At 42.5% G+C, this 21,344-nt stretch overlaps 1 protein-coding gene across 3 annotated transcripts in view; it reads right to left on the reverse strand.

Moving 5' to 3' along the window:
* The window catches only part of CTTNBP2NL (CTTNBP2 N-terminal like), a 67,705-nt gene extending 59,383 nt beyond the window's left edge, over positions 1 to 8,322 (reverse strand). The window contains exons 1-2 of one of the 3 annotated variants that reach the window (XM_060201880.1): positions 8,213 to 8,235; positions 3,383 to 3,645 (exon numbers count right to left, since the gene is read on the reverse strand). The gene's annotated coding sequence lies outside the window, so the exon portion shown is untranslated. Of the gene's footprint in view, positions 1 to 3,382; positions 3,646 to 8,212 lie in introns of all 3 variants that reach the window. The other 2 variants (XM_060201881.1, XM_007526942.3) reach the window with 2 other exon arrangements.
* Positions 8,323 to 21,344: the final 13,022 nt, after the last annotated feature.

Genomic DNA, 21,344 nt, shown 5'->3' on the forward strand with positions numbered 1-21,344 from the left:
CACTGTTTCAGTGTTTTGAGACTTTCCCCCAGAGGGTGGGAATAGATGCTTGAAGTCGGCTCCCTGCACACTGTAATGTGTGTGCTCTATCAGGTGTGCCACCACTGGCCCTTGCCACCTTGATTTTTTAAAATACCACAATAAGGGAACAGTAGCATGTAGACTAATTGTGCTTCTAGCAAAATGACTCATGGGTCAGTCTGGAATCCTAGGATAAAACAATACTTCAAATATTAATGCAGGATGAACTTGACTACATAGGAAGAAAGGTTATGGGACGGAGGCTGCACCATAGAACAGTAAAGGTGTCTGTTTTAGCTAAGTCTGCAGCCTTACTCACCCCAGAACTGCAAGCCACTTCCCAACAACCTCCAACAGGACTATTGGATTGACAATTTTGTGTTGCCTTTTAAATCACAAATTTATTTTTGTTGTGAACATTTGCCTTGATTTATTTTTTCCAGCTCCCCTATCACTTTACATTTTTAAATATTTATTTATTTATTTCCTTTTGTTGCCCTTTTTTTTATTGTTGTTGTTATTGATGTCCTCATTGTTGGGTAGGACAGAGAAATGGAGAGAGGAGGGGAAGACAGAGAGAGGGAGAGAAAGACAGAACCTGTGTCACCACTTGTGACACCCCTGCTGGAAGGGAGCTGGAGGCTAGAACCAGGATCCTTATGCCGGTCTCAAGTCAGACAGACCTGAACTTGCATCATGGCTTTGCCACTTCTTAGAGCCTTGATCCACATATCCTCTGAGCTTTAGGTTTTTCACATATAAAATGGAGGTAATAATATATACTCTTAACATGATACTGAGAAGTTTAAGTGGGTGACTTCTGAGTGCTTTCATTTCTCAGCCCTGGAGAGCAAATATGTGGTTTCAAGTGCAAGGAGAATAAACTTCCCTTTTCCCTGTAAGGTGTCATTTTCTACTGCTTATGTGTCTAATTTAGAAAACAAAATGTGTTTACTCCTGACTCTGTCAGTTGCTGGGAAGCCAGCTTAGAGACATATCCAACAGTGTTCAGGCAGAGCGTATCTTCAATCACACAGGAGAAAGCAAAGGACACTCTCCCAAACTAGCCTTTGGGGACTTCGACATATAGGTGAAAAGCCTGCCCTTGCCACCACTGAATTTTATAGCTTTTAATCAAGGCATACTTTTAAATTGTAATGACTAAGAAGTAGGGTTTCTGAAAAATTCACAGCTATTTTCTTTACATTATAGTAAATGTAAAATGGGCATGTGCTTATACATGTAACTTAGGAGCAGCTATCACATTCTATTATTTCAGTTCATCTATTTATATACCACTTGTCTGTCTCCTAAGACTCCTAATTTCTACTGACAAACACTTTTGTCTTATTCAGAGTGATTAAGCTTAGTACCTAGCAGTCTTTAGCTCAGTGGGTAACTTAAAAATGGTTTGTGGGGCTGGGTGGTGGCACACCTGGTTGAGTGTATATGTTACAATGGGCAAGGACCCAGGTTCAATCCCCAGGCCCACGCCTACAGAGGGAAAGCTTTGTGAGTGGTGAAGCAGTGTTGCACGTGTCTCTTCCTCTCTAACATCCCCTTTAATCTCGATTTCTGGCTATCTCTATTCAATATATAAAGACAACAACAACAAAATTTTAATGGTGGTTTGCAGGGCAGGGGAGATAGCACAATGGCTACGCAAATAGACTCTCATGCCTGAAGCTCCAGAGGTCCCAGGTTCAATCCCCTACACCACCATCACCCAGAGCTGAACAGTGCTCCGGTTAAAAAAAAAAAAAAGAATTTAAAAATGGTGGTTTGAAAAGAAAATGTACAGCTCCTTGAACTACAGCCAACAAAACTGAACTTTATCTTTCAGGAAATGAAAATATTTTGAAGCAGGTGAATATCATAATGAAAAAATAATTTTAGGAAGATTAAGGCTTAAGGTACAGAACTGATACAACTGAAGAGAAAGTAGAAACAGAGAGGGCAGTTGAGAGAAAACTTCTAACAGTACAGCTGTGAGGCAAAAATAGGTGAACTAAGATGGTGGTCATATGGATGGAAATGACCAATGTAAGAGCTCTTATAAAGAATTTACAGTTAACTTGAGAATGGCTCCATTTTAGGAGGTAAAGGAGAAATAATTTCAAATCAGCTGACATTTTAAGACTAGGTAACGAGAATGATGATGCCATTAAGAGAAGTAGGGAATGTTAGAAAAGGAACTGGTTTTGAGGGGGGAAATGATGACTATGATGTGAGACATGCTGAGTGAGAAGAAATTAGACCCCCAAGAGGAACATGTTCAGAAGTTAGTCAGTGTGGTGAAGACTAGTTTAGAACTGAGGTAGTGTTTAGGGGGGTAGAGTCTTTTCAGAAATTTTCTTCTATGCTTTCAATTTTGGAAAGAGCCAAAAGAAGAAGTTGATATGTGGAATTAGATGAGCCCATTTCTGTACCTTTAAAAATCAAGCCAAGTGACAGAGGTACCACCATAAGCCAGAGCTGAGTAGTGCTCTGGTAAAAATAAACAAACCATTTAAGAACCAGATTGGTTCTGTTGTTCCATCTGTATAACCCACTGTAACAGAAAGGACTAGTTAACTGAATCCATGGAATGGGGCACCTACCAAACTATATAAAAATTTAGTTTCTTTTTTTCCCCCAACAGTTCATCAGTTAGTCTTTGTTCTTCTTTCCTTTCTAACAGTTCTCATCTCCTATTAAAACAATTCATCCCACTTGCCTCTCCCTCTGTATTCCTTCCTGGCTCTCACCTTTCTAGATCATACCGCAGACTTGCCTTCCCTAGAAGCTTTGCACTAGGAATCTATGCACATGTTCCTGAGGCTCAAGATCATATTTGTCTGTAGTCCTCATCATGTTGTGCTCTCTTATTTTCCTTTCTAGATTCTATTGAATTCAGTAACAGTTAAGGGTTATATTCTTTGTGTCTCCAGATGTCAGAAAGGACTTATTTAGCAGCAAAAGGCACATTTAGATTTGAAGCTTTGGCTCTGGACCCGAGAAAGAGTTTGACAATACTTGGCAGGGAAGAACCTTACTGTTGCTTTTTTAAAAGAAAACTTTAAAAAAATTTTAATTAACTTATTTATGATATAACAGCAAAAAATTGAGATGGGAAGAGGAGAGAGAGGAAGAGAAAAGAGAGACACCTACAGCACTGCTTTACCACTCATGAAACTTTCTACAAGGTGAGGCTGGGGGCTTGAGTCTGGGTTCTTGCACTTGGCAATGAGTGTGCTCAGTAATGAATGCATTCAACCAGATGTGCCACCACCAAGTCCCTCAGTTATTAAACTTTAATGTCATGTTTCCTTCAATTCTCTCCCACCTCTACTCTTAACTCCTCTACATGACTTTTTCTCACCCATTCTAGTTGCTCCTATAATGAGTTACTCCTTATTTTTGGAGTAGTGGAGTTGTCTTCAAAATGCAAACACCATTTGTTATCATCATCAGGGATTCACTGCTCCAGGTTATCTTTTTCTGGTAGACAGAGAATGAAGAAAAGATGCCACAGCACCAAAGGTTCTTCTAATGCAGTGGGGGCTGGACTCCAATCTGGGTCGCATGTACGACAAAGAAAAGTGCACTATCCAGGTGAGGGACTTTGCTGTTGCCAAACATCACCTTGAACTAAAATTATCATTGCAAATCTGTTAGATCTCACAAAAAGTAGAACTGCACAGGAGTTAATTATCAACAAAACCACTTATATGACACTGAGGTAGGAGGTACTTAAGACAAAATAGTGTTTAGTGTAAAGCAACTGACAACTCATGCAGAAGATACTACATGGTTGGCCATCTTGCCTTTTCTTCTCCTGGACAAATAATAATAGTAATAATAACAACAATAAAAATCAAGAGATAATCTGCTTCTTGACAAAATTCTAAAACAAATCCCTACTAGACATACTTCCTTGTGTCAGATGCCTGAGATCATGACATATCTGAGCTTTGTTTCCCTCTACTTAGGAATCTTAGTTATATACTGAAATCTTCAAAATTAAATTGACCAATACCTAAACTCTGACACTAATTCTTCATCTTTTCTACAGTGATAAAGAAGTAAAAGGACATTCAATGTCAAACTCTTTACCTCACATGCAAAGCATTAGTATTAGCAATAATACCTTCAAATATTAGGGTTCTTCTTACAAGCTAGGTACTTTGCTATCAGATACTTACTCTCTCTCTCTCTCTCCCTCTCCTCAAAAAGAAAAACCCTGAAAGTTATTTCTATATCACAGCAGAGGAAACTAGAGTGTGATAAAGACAGGAAACTGCTCTTCTGGCTGGGGAAATGGAAAGACAGCTTAGCTGAGTTTGCATGCCTGAGGCTCCTGGTTCCATCTCCAGTGTTACATGTACTAGGATAATGTTCTGATTTCTCTCTCCCTTTCTCTTCCTCCATCTCAATCTCATGTGAAATAAATAAATAAATCTTAAAAATGAAAACTGCTCTTACTGTGGGTTACAGAATGAAAGGGTAGTCCTGGGATTTGAACACAGATTTGCCTTTAAGTCTGTGCCATAAATTACACCATTCTTTTTTTTTATTATTTATTTTATTCCCTTTTGTTGCCCTTGTTGTTTTATTGTTGTAGTTATTATTGATGTCGTTGTTGTTGGATAGGACAGAGAGAAATGGGGAGAGGAGGGGAAGACAGAGAAGGGGAGAGAAAGACAGACACCTGCAGACCTACTTCACTGCCTGTGAAGCGACTCCCCTATAGGTGGGGAGCCGGGGCTCGAACTGGGATCCTTAATGCCAGTCCTTGCGCTTTGCGCCACGTGCATTTAACCTGCTACACTACTGCCGGACTCCCTAAATTACCACATTCTATATGTGCCTATAAGTTATTTTTTACTAAAGTTTGCAAAACTTGATTTTATATTGGCAGCAAGCACTCAGGAAAGAAGGAAAAATGGCCCATAGAGAAACAGGTTGACAAGCCATCCCTGGGGTCAGCTAACACAGATGGACACAGATTTCCTCTTGGAAAATCTGTTTCCCCATTTGTGCCACCAAACACCAGTTCAATAGCAACCCCTACAAATCTGTTCCACCCAGAAGAACCAGAATTTCAGTCCTGCTTTACAAATTTAACTGGTAGTACTACAACCCTGATGCTGTCAGAGACAAGTCCACAGGAAACTGAGGGTGTTATGTCCACCATACTCAGTCTGCATCATCCTATGCAGAATCCAGTACTGTTTATGTCCTAATCTTGATTTTAGTGTTAATTTTAAAAAGTACAAAACCACCTACAAGTTTATTTTTAAAAATGCCAAAATTGATCAGTAACTTGTCAAAATAAAACACTCATAAATCAATCTTAAACAAAAATCAGCAAACAACTCATTCTTCTGTGCTCTCCTAAATTCACATCTTTCCTATTGGGTCAGATTCTTATAAAGATAAGAATCTGAAATAATGAACATTGATTACACTTATAAGTCTGCTTCAAATTTCATTCCAGCAAAGTTACATGTCTAACCAGAAGGTAATTCCTTACAGTAAATTAAACATTTTCAAGTCACTTTAAAAGAGCAGAGTTTAGGGAGTTGGGCGGTAGCACAGCGGGTTAAGCGCAGGTGGCACAAGGCGCAAAGACAGGCATAAGGATCCCGGTTCAAACCCAGGCTCACCACCTGCAGGGAAGTCCCTTCACAGGCAGTGAAGCAGGTCTGCAGGGGTCTATCTTTCTCTCCCCCTCTCTGTGTTCCCCTCCTCTCTCCGTTTCTCGCTGTCCTATGCAACAACTATGACATCAATAATAACTACAACAATAAAACAAGGACAACAAAAGGTAATAAATAAATATAAAAAAAGAGCAGAGTTTAAAACATCAAATATTTTTTGTCAAGACAAAAATATCTTATTTATACTACTAATAATTTCCATGTCATAACAGTACGTATGGATCTTGTCTATCTTAAGTGATAACTTCAAACTAAATTAGATACTCACGGGGTCAACTATTGACGTCTACCAGGTACTGTGAAAGATACAAAGATGAACAAACAAAACTCTGCTTTCAAAGAGTTTATGAATAATGAAATAAAGCTTGGCATTAGAAAACAAAAACAAAAAACAGCCTTTTGTATATGATACATGTATGACCACACAGATGTTGAAAAGTTAAATATATCCAAGATCCAAATGTGTATCAAACAAGTTCTTGCTTCTTGTGCCAAATAATCAAGAGTATTGTTTGCTTTTTCCTCTCTACTCATTAAGGCTCTAGTAATCACCACTACTTTGGTTTTCAGTCTCTTGCCTTAGTTTATTTTCTGTTCTCAGCTCATGTAATAAGAGATATCTTTTTGGGGATTTCCTGTTCTGCCTTTAGTTTTTCTGCTATTATTGCTGGGGGCCCAGAATACTATGTTTGCTGTGAAGATCATCCTTCTACGCAGTTTCCCTCCCCTCCTTCCTTCTCCCTTTCTTTATTTCTCTCTTTCTCTTTCTCATTGGAGATCTGGCAACAATCATGGAATAGATCTGTGAGCAATGAGAGTGGCTCTGAAAACTTGTAACTTAACTATTCAAAAAGAACTACCTCCAGGAAGTTTATCTTCAGAAAGTCTAGTCAGGAAGGTGAAAGACAACAGCCAGTGTAACAGTCCTCTGGGATTCCAACTCCTTGCATCTTGTTGCTATTAACTTTGGCTACAGATAACAGTAGTAAGATGGGCTTCAGACTGAAGGCAAAACAATGGTAAAATATGTGGATATTTTTAATACATGGAAGTACTAACAATAAGTGATTATAGCAGCTTAAATTATTGGACATTCACATCAGACTGAAATCAACGTTTCACCTAATGAAATATCACAGAGGCTTAGTGGTAGTCACAGTGCTTTGTGAATGGCTTTTGTTCATCCTCATCTCTGAGATTTAAAGTTTACTTTTAGTTTTTATTCCTTAAATCACAGTAGATGATGTTGGCCTTGTAACTGCAACCAACATCATATATCCATCAGTTTTCCATGGAGGGAAAAATCCACCATAGGAGAGGGGCAAGAAAGTGACCAGAGGCCACAAGACCAGATTAATCATAAACCTAGACTGATGAACATGAATTTTCTTCAAACACTTCCTTTCCTGCCTTTTGTTTCCAGAGGACTAGCTCTTCAAGGTTAACTGCAGTCTCCCAGAGCAACGAACAGCCCACTCTACTCTGGGAGATACACATTCCTAATCCAATAATGCTATCTTTACTTATTTATACAGCAGCATCTGAAAGAAAAGGTCTTATTCACTGACATCCAAACAATATACACTACATTCCTACCCACTAGAGACCAACTCGCGGGTAGCCAATACACCCACCTCACTGGCAAACATAAGGACGATTTTGCATCAAGTTCTCAGGGAATAGCACAGACAGCAAAAAATGAAAAACAGCACAAGTAAAAAAATTAATGCAACCCTAGATGGGTTCTCCCCCAAAAGAATAGAGAACAAAGTGAAGGTACAAAGGGTGTGTGTGGGAGCATGTTACTACTACTTCTCCGCCCTCCAGAGTAGAAAGCCGCCCAGAAGCGGAGGAAGCACTAGACTCTCCCCTCCACCCCGAGGCTGCAGGAAAAGGGTCCGAGGATGGGGGTGGGGAAAACTGGAGTGGGGGGCAGGCCTTTTCGCCTGTGGAGCTGGCTGTCTAAGTCTAGGTTGGATCTTTGATTGTGACTTCGCCCCATCCTCCTTCCTTCCTTCCTTCCTTTTTTTTTTTTTTTTTTTGAGAACACTGATTTTATCCGACGGGCAAAACTAGCTCCGGTTCCATCCCAGCGAGCAGGGACAGGTGGCTGGGGAGGAGGAGGGGGGATGCCTGGCCTCCCAGGGGGTATACAACGCAGATGGGGGCGACAGCCTACGGATGGGGTACTGGGGAGCCCTCTCCCCAAGGCGGGGGCGGGGGGAAAAGGAGTGTCAGGAAGGACACCGCCTCGGCAGAGCTAGTGGACCAGGGACAATAAGTATCGGTGGGGACCCTCGAGAGCAGGATGAGCAGCCGCCTTCCCCCGGAGCGCCCAGAGGTGGAGGCGACGGCCCCGCCCCCTCCAGGGATGAGTGCAGGCGGCGGCTAGGACCACGGCGGGGGGACATGAGTGGTTCCACTCTTGCTTTTCTCTCGAAAGCCCGGTGTCCCAGCCGTCCCCGAGCCCCGGCTCCAGTGGCTCCTACCTTTCTTTCCCAGGCGCTCCGGACTCAGGTCCCCGCCGCCTCCGCCGCCCGCTCGCATCCACAGCCCATCAGGCCACGCCCACCAGCTGCCAGCCGAGGCACTGGCATTCACCAGGACCAATCACCACCTCGTTTGACCAGCGCGGCCACCAACCCGCATCGGTGGGAGGCGGGGTTTCTCCAATGTCACTTAGGCTCCTCCCGGGGCCCCAAGATCCCTTTTGTTTGGGGAGAGCCAAACTGGGATTGAGCTCGCGTCACTTCCGGCAGGAAGCTCCCGCCGCCTGGTAGGGGGAGGCCTGGGTCTCTCTCCGCCCGGAGTCTGAGACTTTCCACCTTCCGTGCGGTTTCTGGGAGGGACGGGAGCTGGTGCTTCGTGCCTCACCCTGGTAGACGTGAAACTCAGGGGTGTCAGGCTTCGGGTGCCCTGCAGGAGTGGGCACGTTTGTCTTTCATCGCACCCAAAAGGTTACTATATGAATAAATCAGTGCCTGCTTTAGAACGAACGGGGGGGGGGGAGGACAGCGTGCGTGTGGGTGCGGTACTATTGTAGAAGCAAGAGCTCAAAGATTCAAAAAGGAAAATTGTGCAGACCAACCTTTTCACAGACATTTGGAAGACAATACTTGGTCCCTCAGACGCCCTGGGTAGGAGCTGAGGGTGGGAGGGTTAAGGTAGGGACCTCTCAGGTAGCACCCAGGAGAGTGTATACCCAGCCCGACCCGCCTTCCTGGCAGAATTTGAATACTCATATTTGTGTGTCTTGTGTGTGTCTGCATTTTCCACAAGATGGGGACACCCCCCATCCCACTCCCACACTCCTGTTCTTGGCCATGTGCAGTGGGCTGAGGCATTCACAATGAAAACGAACAAAGAACAGTGTAGAGGATGCAGGGTATGTCTGTCTCTTCTTGTGAACATAGGAGTGCAGAGCTCGCCAGTGACAGCAAGTCTAGTCAGGACGAAAGAACCCAGCGAGGGGCAAGGATACATTCTTCCCTGAGGTTAAGGTTTCTGGATTCCTTTTCCAAACTCTATTTAAGTTCAGGGATTCATTCAGCTGGTTGAAATAATAGTAATCACGTTATTTACAACACATGGTTATTACATCCTTATGCTGTAATTGCATACTGTACTGCATAAGTAATGTATTGCACTTTTAATACATTGTTCCTATACATAACAATAATAATAAGCATTATTATTTGTGATTTTCCCCCTCCTGAGCTGAAGTTTTCACTGGGGTAGAGAGAAGGAAATACTACATGGGAGTTTATCTCACCTACCACCCTGGTGTTGGGGGGGTGGTGGTAGGAGGGCTAGAACCTGAGCCTTGGGCATGGCAAGGCATGTACCCTACTGGATGAGCTATCTTTCTGGCCTCTAAGGATTTTTATTAAACAAGGCAATATTAGGGTCTTATTACTCACTTAGATAGATAATGTCCCTGGGGGAGATACTACCCTGTCCTCATACAGTATATAGTTTGGTGGGAAAATGTGGTTACTATGCAATCATAGGGAGTTAAGTCAGTTTGTATTATGTCACCACTGTGCCAGGTACTTTCATACAACTATATCTTATTTACTTTTCACTACTGTGTGATAAGTCTACTCTGACCTGTAAGTTGACACCATCGTCATGCCGATTTTACAGATAGGAAGGTAGAAATTCAGAGAAATTGTTGAGGCTATTGAGCTAGTAACTGGCAAAGGGAGATCTCCAGCAAGGTTGTGTGACTCCACATCTGTGCCAGAGTCTGCTCACCACACACTGAATTCTCACAGGGAGCATTGGTCTAGAAGGTGAACCTGGAAGTCTCTAAAAGCAGCTCTTGACCAGACAAACACCATGCCTCTCCCCTACTAATCATACAAGATCATCTCTACATGGGGAAGGCTGTGAGGCTGTATTAGGTCCTCAACAGCAGCCCTAGAACTTTGGAATGAAAGAAGTAAAACATACAGAACTTCAGAAAGACCTCTGCGCTTGTGTCCTGGACACCTAAAAAGCAAAGTGAAGGGCCGGGCACATAGTAGGTACTCAATAAATACTGACTTGACTTGAAATAAGATACCCAAACTAGTTAAAAACTGAACATTAGGTGCTAGAATAAGCCCATGGAATTGAAAAAAAATTCCCATTTCCTCCTTCTCCCTCCCCCTCCTCCAGTCTTTTGCCCTGCCTATGGGTGTGCAATAAGGAAGTGCCTCATTGCCTGACAATGAGGCAGATGTGGGAGAGCAGGCTATTTTTTGCTGGCTTCTGAGTCATTCTAGGTTGTCCCCAGTGAATCAGCTCCTCCTTTCCCTTTTATAGTTGTTAACATACCAACACCCAACCTGCTCCCAGGCTAACCAGGTAGGAGCAGTGCTGTGTGACCTATTTCCTTATAGCAACCAGCACCTGCCTTACCACCCCCCTCACCCCACTACACACACACACACACACACACACACACACACACACACACACACACACACACAGAGTCCCTAGACAACCTCTTGCTCATTTTGGAATCAGTGTGGGAGGGCCCTTCAGAAATGAGATTATTTGGAGTCCTGAGAGTATTCAGATTGCTTTCCTTTTAATTCATCATCCCCAAAGGAAGTGAATGGACAGGACTTGTGAGCCCCCCCCCCCCAAGAAAAAAGGGCTGCAACCACAGCCATGAGAGTTAAGATTTCTGGATTTCTGTGGTTTCTCAGTATGTAAAAGCCATAAATAGAGGGTCTGGCACAAAAGTGTATATAGAGGTCAAAAGTGAATTCATCCTTGGATGGTGTGCTTTATTTTGTCCTGATCAGGACATGGGTTTGAGACCTACTCCCATTAAACTTCAGTGCTGTGGTATCTTTCTCTGTCTCTGTCTAGCCATAAATGTCAGCCTAGAGTGGTGAAGCTCCAGTGACAATAACAACAAAGAAAATGGAGTTAACATTATTTAATTTGTATAAGGCAACATCATTTATTTTCTCTTTTTTTGTAAATATTTATTTATTTACTAGCTAGAGGCAGAGAAAAATTGAAAGGGAAGGGGAAAGATAGCTAGAGAGAGAGAGAGAGAGACAGAGAAACACCTAAAGCATTGCTTCACCATTGTGGGGACCAGGGGCTTGAACCTGCATCCTTGTGCACTGTAACATGAGCACTTAATCAGGTATGCCACCATCTGGCCCCAACACAACACCATTTGTATGTCTGCTATTTTACCCACTGTCAGTAAAAATCTATAAAATGCCCATTTTGTGTCAGGCAACAAGTGCTGTGAGATAGAGATTTGTGTCAATTTTTCTCCAAGAACTACATTTCCTAGGTGTTCCATAAATATTTATTGCTGGCTTAGAGAGTCAATGATGGAGTTAAAGAGAGCTACAACTTGAAGTGAAATATTCTTGAGTTCTATGGGAATTCTCAAACTCTATTTATTTCCCAAGGCTGCTACAACTGACCACATACTGGGTGACTTAAAATAGCAGAAGTTGGTTCTCTCTCAGCCTGGAGGCTAGAAGTCTGAGGTGTTATAGCAAGGTGTTGACAAATTTGGTTGCTTTGGGACTTCCAAGGAAGTTGTTCATTACATGCCTTTCCTAACTGTTGGTGGTCCTCAGCAATCTTCAGCATTCCTTATAGCAGTATCACCACAACCTCTGCCTCTGTGTCTTGATGTCTTTCCATGTCCACTGGTCTTTTTATGAGCACAACAGTCATACTGAGTTTAGAGCTAATTATTATCTAGCATGACTTCATCTTAACTCAGTGCATCTATAAAGACCCTATTTCCAAACAAATCACATTTTGAGACTCTAGATGGACATGTGTGTGTGTGTGTAGGTGGGTACCATTTAAGCCAATACACAAATTTACTTGGTAAAATAATACCCCTCCCACTTAATTCCATTTTACTTTAGTGATGATTGGGAGTAATCATGGATGTCATGATCACATTTTTTCATAGAAAATTCAATTCAGTTTTATGATGAGGATAATTATACATCCTTAATGCATTCATATATCAAGGCTTTTTAATTTAATCAAATATAAAAGACAGAGTGATAGAAAGGGAGAGAGGCAGAGTAGAGACACCTGCAGCACTACTTCACTGTTCAGTGAAGCTTTCACTTTCAGATGGGGACTGGGGGCTTGAACCCATCTCTTTGTGCATCATAACATATGCACTCTACTGGGTGTACCACCACCCAGCTTCTCAACACTAATATATTGAAGGCATCATGTACCTTTTTTTTTTTTTTTGCTGCCAGAGTTAGTGCTGGGGCTTGGTGCCTGCACTATGAATCCACTGCTCCTGAAGGAGGCCATTCTTCCCAATTTGTTGCCCTTGTTGTTACCTTTGTTGTTGTTATTGTTGCCATTACTGTTGTTGTTGTTGGATAGGAAAGAGAGAAATCAAGAGAGGAGGGGAAAACAGAGAGAGAGAGAGAGAGAGAGAGAGAAAGAAACCTGAAGACCTGCTTCACCGCTTGTGAAGTGACTCCCCTACAGGTGCAAGCCAGGGGCTCGAACCGGGATCCTTGAGCCAGTCCTTTCGCTTCACGCCAAGTGTGCTTAACCTGCTGCACTGCTGTGCTACTGCCCCACCCATCATGTACTTATTTATACAATATGTCTCACTAATTCTTAAAAGAATCCCGTGGGATAGATGTGAATATTCCCATCTTACAGATGAGGAAACTAAGACTCAAATGAGGTCCATGATTATGGAATTCCTAGGTTATAAATACAGAATATTTATTTACTCAGGTTTGATTCCAAAACACACCTCCATCATTCCTGTATTTTATCATCTTTCCATCCTGATAGAGAAGTTAGGAATACAGGGGAATGCAGCACATGCTTTAAAATTAGTTTTGTGGGATACTTAGAATTAAGAAGCACTCTTCCTTGGGTGATGTGAATAGTTTTGAGTGGTTATAAAACAAGAAAAAGCAATAGAGTAGGACTACTGGTGGCACTGAAAACTTAGTAGAAAAGAGGAGTTAAGAGCACTTACCTCAGATCCCTCATTTATAAAATGGCATCATAGTCTTCTTACAACACCAGGTATTTGTAAATATCCAAGTGAGATGACAGACATACAAGTTTTTGGCAAACTCTAGGAAGGGTTATGATAAACTAGTACTTGAGAGACCTTTCTCATGCTTTCTCCTTTTCAGGCTCCGGCCCTCATCAAAACATCTGGGGACTGAACATCTAGGACTCTAAAATACTTTTTTTATGTTTGAATTTTTAAAAATTTATTTATTTATTTATAAAATGGAGATATTGACAAGACTACAGGATAAGAGGGGTACATTTCCACACAATGCCCACCCCCAGAGTGCCATCCAATCTCCTCCCTTGATTGCTTCCCTATTCTTTATTCTGGAACATGGACCCAGGATCATTATGGTGTGCAGAGGTGAAAGGTCTGGCTTCTGTAATTGCTTCTCTGCTGAACTAGGGCGTTGACAGGTCCATTCATACTCAGCCTCTCTCTCTCTTTCCCTAGTAGGGCAGGGATCTGGGGAGGTGGGCTCCAAGACACATGCTGGGGTCCTCTGCCCAAGGAAGTCGGGTTGGCATCATGGTATCATCTGGAACCTGGCAGCTGAAAAAAGAGTTAAGATATAACGCAGAACAAATTGTTGATTAATCATGAACCTAAAGGCAAGAATATTGCAGATGAAGATTTGGGGGTCTCCATTTTGGAAAAAGCTAGTAGGTCTGTTTTAGGTACATACTAGAGGGCCCATGACTTTACTAGTTTTAATTGATTATTGGATAGAGAAAAAGAGAAATTGAGAGGAGTAGGGGAGATAGATAGATAGATAGGTAGAGACCTGCAGCCCTCCTTTACCAGTCTGAGATCAGGGGCTTGAACCTGGACCCTTGTGTGTGCTTAACCAGGTGTGCCACCACCTGGCCCCACATCTAGGACTCTATATGGCTCCTTTTAGCAGCAGTACAACAAGATTTGCTGAAATTCTGGGTGTGCTAAACAGATTTAGAAGGTGAAGCAAATGGGAAAAGTGACCTGGCTTCTTTTCTTTTCTCTTTTCTTTTCTTTTCTTTTCTTTTCTTTTCTTTTCTTCCCCTTCCTTCCTTCCTTCCTCCCTCCCTCCCTTCCTCTCTCTGCCTTTCTTTCTTTCTTTCTTTCTTTCTTTCTTTCTTTCTTCCTTCCTTCCTTCCTTCCTTCCTTCCTTCCTCTCTCTCTCTCTCTCTCTCTCTCTCTTTTTCCTCCAGGGTTATTGCTGAGGCTAGGTGCCTGCACTACGAATCCACTGCTCCTGGAGGCCATTTTCCCCATTTTGTTGACCTTGTTGTCCTTGGATAGGAATGAGAGAAATTAAGGAGGGGAAGACAGAGAGGTGGAGAGAAAGATAGACACCTGCAGACCTGCTTCACTGCCCATGAAGTGACACTCCTGCAAGTGGGGGGCCAGTCTCTGCGCTTTTGCTTGCCAAGTGTGCTTATCTCTGTGAGCGACCGCCGGCCGCTCGCCCCCCCCCCCACGCCGGCTTTTTTTTTTTTTTCCTCTCCCTTTGTCCCTCCATTCTGAGGACAAATGCCAGGATACCTCTAACTCTGGATTAAGCTGGAAAGAGAGGGAACACGTGCTTGCCCTGGTGCTCCCTGCATTTTCTCCTCTTATTTGTTTCCACAGTGGCCTTTCTCAGTTCTCGGTGTGTCTTCATCAGGCTTGGACCTGCTGTTTGGATGAAAGGGGACTCAAGGAGAAAAGGCTTCAAAGATTTCTGGGCGTGGTCCTAGCCATGTTCCCAGGCCTATTACTCCCCCTAGTGCTGAATGATTCACCCTGCAGCGTTCACTTCTCTCTCCGTGCTCTTAAGTCTCTCACCTGACAATTTGTTCTTTTACAGATTTGGGTTGAGAGCACAGCAAATGAGGCTAGCTTTAGGGACCAGAAGTACAAAAAAATTGTCTTCTGTTCCCCTCCTCCTACATTTTTAAGCTATTAAAAAATTAATAAATTGAGGCAAGTTTGGCCTTGAGGGAACCAGCAAACTCTTATCCTGTTTTGTGTACGAGGAAGTCTGAAAAGGAAAGGGATAGAAAACCATCACTCAGTGCCTACTATGTATGTATCATGCACCGTACCAAGTGCTTTTCACATATTACATGTGTAATTATTGCAATTTTACATATATAATCTGCAAAATGCTTTACATAGGTAAACTTTGTGGCCACCCTAAAGTCATTATCACTTCTAGTTTTTGGATGAGAAAGCAGGAGCTCCAGTGGCTCAATCAGTTAGCACGCGGTACTTATATGAGAAAGCAGGTTCAGAGAGGTTAAGTGTCTAGCCAAAGATGACCTAATAATAATAGCAATGATAACAATATCAGTGTTTTTAGTTCTTACTCCATGCCGTACAAACCGACCATTGTTTCTTTTCATCTTCACTGCAGATCTTTAAAGTAGATACAATTATCTTCATTTTACTGACAAGGTAACAGATTAGATAGTGTAAGAGCAGGATGACTGAGAAATTTGATCGAGATAAAATTTGACTCTGCGGGGGTCGGGCGGTAGCACAGTGGGTTAAGCGCACATGGCGCAAAGCGCAAGGACCGGCCTAAGAATCCCGGTTCGAGCCCCCGGCTCCCCACCTGCAGGGGAGTCACTTCACAGGAGGTGAAGCAGGTCTGCAGGTGTCTATCTTTATCTCCCCCTCTCTGTCTTCCCCTCCTCTCTCCATTTCTCTCTGTCCTATCCAACAACAAACGACATCAACAATGGCAATAATAACCACAATGAGGCAACAACAACAAGGGCAACAAAAGGGGGGACATTGACTCTGCTCTTGTGCTCTTTCCATCTGCCCATCACTTCCTGAACTGTTGGGGATGGGACTGGGGATGGGACCTGAGCCCATGCCTGTATGACTCATGGTTCTTTCAGTTCCTGGGACTTCCTGGTGGCTCTTCCTGAGAGGCAGGAAACTAGATCCATGTGTATGTGTGCTTTGTTTTGTTTTTTGAGTTCCAGATCTGAGAAGTAGTAAAAGGAGAATTAAAGAAGAAGTAAAGGTTAAGTACCAGAGGACACTGGGGACAAGTCCCGGAGGAGGTGCATAACCAGGGCAGCACCTTAGCATCACACAGCAGTCCTGCTGCTAGGAGGGGTTGGGGAGAGCACCCAGAGGACCTCGACTCTGCTTCTCTCATTTTGTGTGCTTCCCAATTCTTCCCTGAAGTTGAGGGATCAGGACAGGAGGAGACAGAATTCACAGAGGGACAAGATGAAAAGGTAGATAGAGTCCAGCCCAGACAGAAGGTGTGTTTTCCATGTTCTTGAGGACCTGTGTCATTTTAAACTCTTCCCTTCCCTCCCCTTCCTTGATACAGGTCAAATACAGAGCATAGGCTCCTGGAAGACTACTCTGTCTCCCTTTGCATGTGTCTCAAAATTTCCTTTCTATTTCTAGTATTTTACATTATTAAAATGTCATTGAAAAACAAGTGCCAGATGATGAGATGATCAGCTGGTTGATTTGTTATATCCAAGGGATTATCTCTTTTTCCTTTTTTTTTTTTTTTAAAAAAAATCATTTTATTGGGAAGTTATTGGTTTACAGTATAATTGTTGATACATAAGTACAGCTTCTCATTTCCCTTCATGATAGATTTTTACAGAACACTTACACCCCCAGCTTAGATCCTTTTCTACCATCATGCACAATGCCCTGTCCATTGCCTTTCCTTTCTTTCCTTCCCCAGACTCCTTTGCTTTTGTGCAATCAAGTGCAAATTTCATAGAGATGGCAAAAATCCAGTTGGCTATTGGTTTTGTTTTTAAATTTGCCAGTTGGCATATTTAATGAGTGGTTAACTCTCTTCTAAGCCTTCTTTCTATGTCTCTTCTTTCTCTGCCTTAGGTGCCTTGTTCCCCCAAAAGTCTGGTGTCAGAACTCTTTCCTATCCTTGATGACTGTTCAACAAGGCTCTGGGCCAAGTGGCCTTGCCAGAGGGGCTGAAGCCAGAAAGTATATTCTCCCCCCCTCCCCCCCATATATGGCTTGAAATTAAGCAGAAACTAGTATCTGGGCCAGAGACAGAGCTTTAGTTTTACTGGGATGCTCTAGGGTTTTTATCTGATGGGAGCCAATTACATATTTCCCTGGTCTGCTAAACAGCCAAAGCACCACATAGTCATGGTTCTGGTTGCTCATGAAAGGGAGAAATATTTATCAGGAGACTAATGACCCAGTTATGGCTGTGTCATCATTTCTAGGCAATTTTCTGGTAAGTAGCACTTTGGAGTAGGCTAGTGCTGGAAGTTTTGTGCTTATTTCCTGCTTCAGGGTTTCTGCTGGCTCCCCACTCCCTCACAGGGTTCAGTCTGCCCTAAACAAAGTGACCAGGTGTGTGATTCTGATTTCTTGCTTTTTCAAGAGTAGTTTGTGTATTTCTCCTCTCATTTTCTTTCTTCCTGTCTCTTGTCTACCTTTTATTTACAAGCCATTTACTAATACCACAACACACACACACACACACACACACACACACACACACACACACACACACACACAGTTCTAGTATGGTCAGTATTGAGTAGAGGGACCCAATTTCTCCTGTTTCCTAGAATCACGCTTTCCAGACCAGTCACTCAGTTCACTGTCCTACTTCAGAAATCTTCATCCATACTGGTTGACTTGAAAAGGGGTTTAAAAAGTGTAGGAGTAGGCCAATTTCCACAAGCTTCTCAAAAATGTATGTCATCAAACCAAGGGTTCTCACTTTGTATTTCTCAACTATAGTTCTGTTTTTAGCTATGCTTTCTTCTTCAGCTGGCAATAAGCACAGTAGCTCCAGCTTTATATCCAGTCATATTGAATAGCAGAGAGTACCTGTCTCTTTCTCAGAAGTCTGAGAAAAATCTCACTCTGATCTCTTTGGCTCTATTTGGACCACATGTTCATCCCTGAACTTGCTGGAGATGGCTTATTTTTATTGGCTAGGTGTAGGGCATATGTTTTCTTTAGAAATATGAACTCATCATGGGGAAACCTTGATAAACTTCCATCCTGAACATACACCAGGGTGGGCCACCTAATCTGATGGCTCAGTTACCAAATAAATCTTGTTTCTTGGTTAGTCCACAGTGCCATAGAAATATCCTACCAAAGTCTAGAGCTCAGGACACCTTCCTTCCTTCCTTCCTTCCTTCCTTCCTTCCTTCCTTCCTTCCTTCCTTCCTTCAATTCTTCTATCCTTCCTTCCTTCCTTTCCTTCTTTTATTCCTTCTTTCTTTCTTCCTTTTCCCCACCCCCAGGGCACTGCTCAGCTCTGGTTTATGATGGTGCTGGGGATTGAACCTGGGACCTCAGAGCCTCAGGCATGACTGTCTTTTTGCATAACCACTATGCTATCCGCCCCCCCCCCATTTTCTTCTAGTCACTAATATTAGACTCTTCTAGATATCAAAACCCACTTACTCATCTCAGGGGCAATTGAGAAAGGAAGGACTGGGGAGACAATGTTCGAGGGTCAGGGCCGAAAGGGCAGCATTGAAGAAAGATACATGAAGCTGAATACTTGAATTGTGGGTGTAGGAAAAATGGGGAACCTTCTCATGGCTCAAGAAACCTGTGAACTTGACAGTCAGATGACCAATTAGATAGCTTACTGATGGGATAGGAGTTAAAGTTTTGAGGGGTCCAGCCCTTCTTGGAGCTGGGTATGTGGAGGACTTTGCAAGGGAGCAACCTATTCTGATCCTGCTTGGCATGCATTTACTGTTTGCTCATTGAATTGGCTGCTTTCTCTCAAACTGATTCAGACAAATGTGGTTCCACTGGCTTCCCCAACAGGGAGTGTTTTTTCATTACCTTAAAATAGTTGTTTTTATGAACTGGAATAAACACTTGGTGGGCAGTTTTATCTCATGGTCATTCCAATTTGAATTCCATTATGTCTCCTGCCTACCTGGGGAAGGGGGAAAGATACTTTCTAAGCACAGTTTCCCCTTTTCTGGCTTTCTAGATGATGCATCATCAGAGAATAGCACCTCTGCAGCTGAATGCATCTGCCCAGAATACCAATTGCAGGCAGTTCTGGTGGTGACCATGGAGCCCAGGGGGAGGTGGAGGAGGTGGAGGAGGAGGCCAGATGGAGGTGCATCTTTTATCATTTTGAAATACAGAAGCTTATCGGTCTGAGAAGATGCCATTCAGTCATGGGTACCCACTCCATTTGTACCCCCATCTCTTTTGGGGATGGGAGGAGTGGCAGTAGGGAGGTGGGGAGGGATGGGAAACATGAACTAGCATTCAGTGACATGTTCTATACACTAGGCAGTGGTAGCCTTCCATTTCATTTCACACCCAGAACAACCTTAGAATACAGATATGAGACCTCTTACTTTATAGATAAGGAAAGTGGAGTTCAGAGACTAAAAATAACATGCTAAATATGTACCACAGCAGGGTGGAATTTGAGAGGGGTGAGAATCTGCTTAGTGCCATACCATTAACCTAGAAGGAGATTATCTTTCTAGCCTCCAAGAGGAAGGGAGAGGCAGGAACAGACAATTTCCACAGAACACACTGGCCATGTGTTTAATTAATATAGGACAGTGAGGGGGAATTGAAGAAGTTTGTGAGTTGTAGTGATTCTGTCTCTCATCCATTCAACAAGTGATCTCACACACACACACACACACACACACACACACACACACACACACACACACACACACACTTCTTGCTGTGTGTTGGGTACAATGTGTCAACTTGAAGGAAGAATATAGTATAAAAGGCAAACTTAAAGTTATGTGTAGTAATGACTTCCCTTTTGGACATGTTGGGCTTGAGATATAGTAATTTCTTTTTCTTAGTTTTTTTTTTTACTATTTATTTATTTATTCCCTTTTGTTGCCCTTGTTTTCTTAGTTATTTTTTTATAAAACAGAAATTGAGAAGAAGAAGATGGAAAGGGGGAGAGAGAGAGAGACAGCTGCAGCACTGCTTCACTAGTCCTAAAGCTTCCCCTCTGCAGGTGCTTGGTAACATGTGCACTCCAAGATAGAAGCCTTTCAATAAGCATTGAGCATACCTTTCTGGGTCTGTAGTGGAGGTTGTGGGGAAAATCTGTGTAAGAAATACAAATATGAGAATGATCCTCAAGAAAGTGGTAGTTAAACCATCAACAATGAATGGAATAATTAAGATAACAGGAAGGAAAAGAGCAGTGATGGTGGAACATCCAGTAATTCCTGTTTCAAAGAGTAAACAAAGTCAATAGTTTATAAAAAAGATAAAAAGATGGACTTTCCAGAGATAAAGGCAGGGAATCACGATAGAGGGATAAATTTCATTAGATTTTTCCTATCTACTTGAGAAAAATTGACCTATCAAAACTTATAAACAGCCCATGCACCTATATTGTATAGTTTCCAGACAGAAATTATTATTTTTTATTTTGTGTTTTTAAATTTGTTATTAATAGTTTTTTTTTTTTTTACAAGATTGTAAGATTACAATGTATAGTTCCACACCACACCACTACCAAAGTTCTGTATCTCCACCCAAAGCTTAGACAGAAATCACCATCAGATGCTATTGCCTAAGCAGTGGGCAGGAAGTTGTAGTGTAGTCGTCACAAATGTATACACTCATAAAGCCTCCACTTCAGTCAAAATGTGCAACATTTTCATCCCACTAAAACTTTCCCCTGTGAGAATGTCATACATCAGAAAAGGTAACAGCAGCAAATGCTGGAGAGGGTGTGGAGTCAAAGGAACCCTCCTACACTGCTGGTGGGAATGTAAATTGGTCCAACCTCTGTGGAGAACAGTCTGGAGAACTCTCCGAAGGCTAGAAATGGACCTACCCTATGACCCTGCAATTCTTCTCCTGGGGATATATCCTAAGGAACCCAACACATCCATCCCAAAAGATCTGTGTACACATATGTTCTTGGCAGCACAATTTGTAATAGTCAAAACCTGGAAGCAACCCAGGTGTCCAACAACAGATGAGTGGCTGAGCAAGTTGTGGTATATATACACAATGGAATACTACTCAGCTGTAAAAAATGGTGACTTCACTGTTTTCAGCCGATCTTGGATGGACCTTGAAAAAATCATGTTGAGTGAAATAAGTCAGAA

Source organism: Erinaceus europaeus, chromosome 11 (genome assembly GCF_950295315.1).
Source record: "Erinaceus europaeus chromosome 11, mEriEur2.1, whole genome shotgun sequence".
Lineage (NCBI taxonomy): Eukaryota > Metazoa > Chordata > Mammalia > Eulipotyphla > Erinaceidae > Erinaceus > Erinaceus europaeus.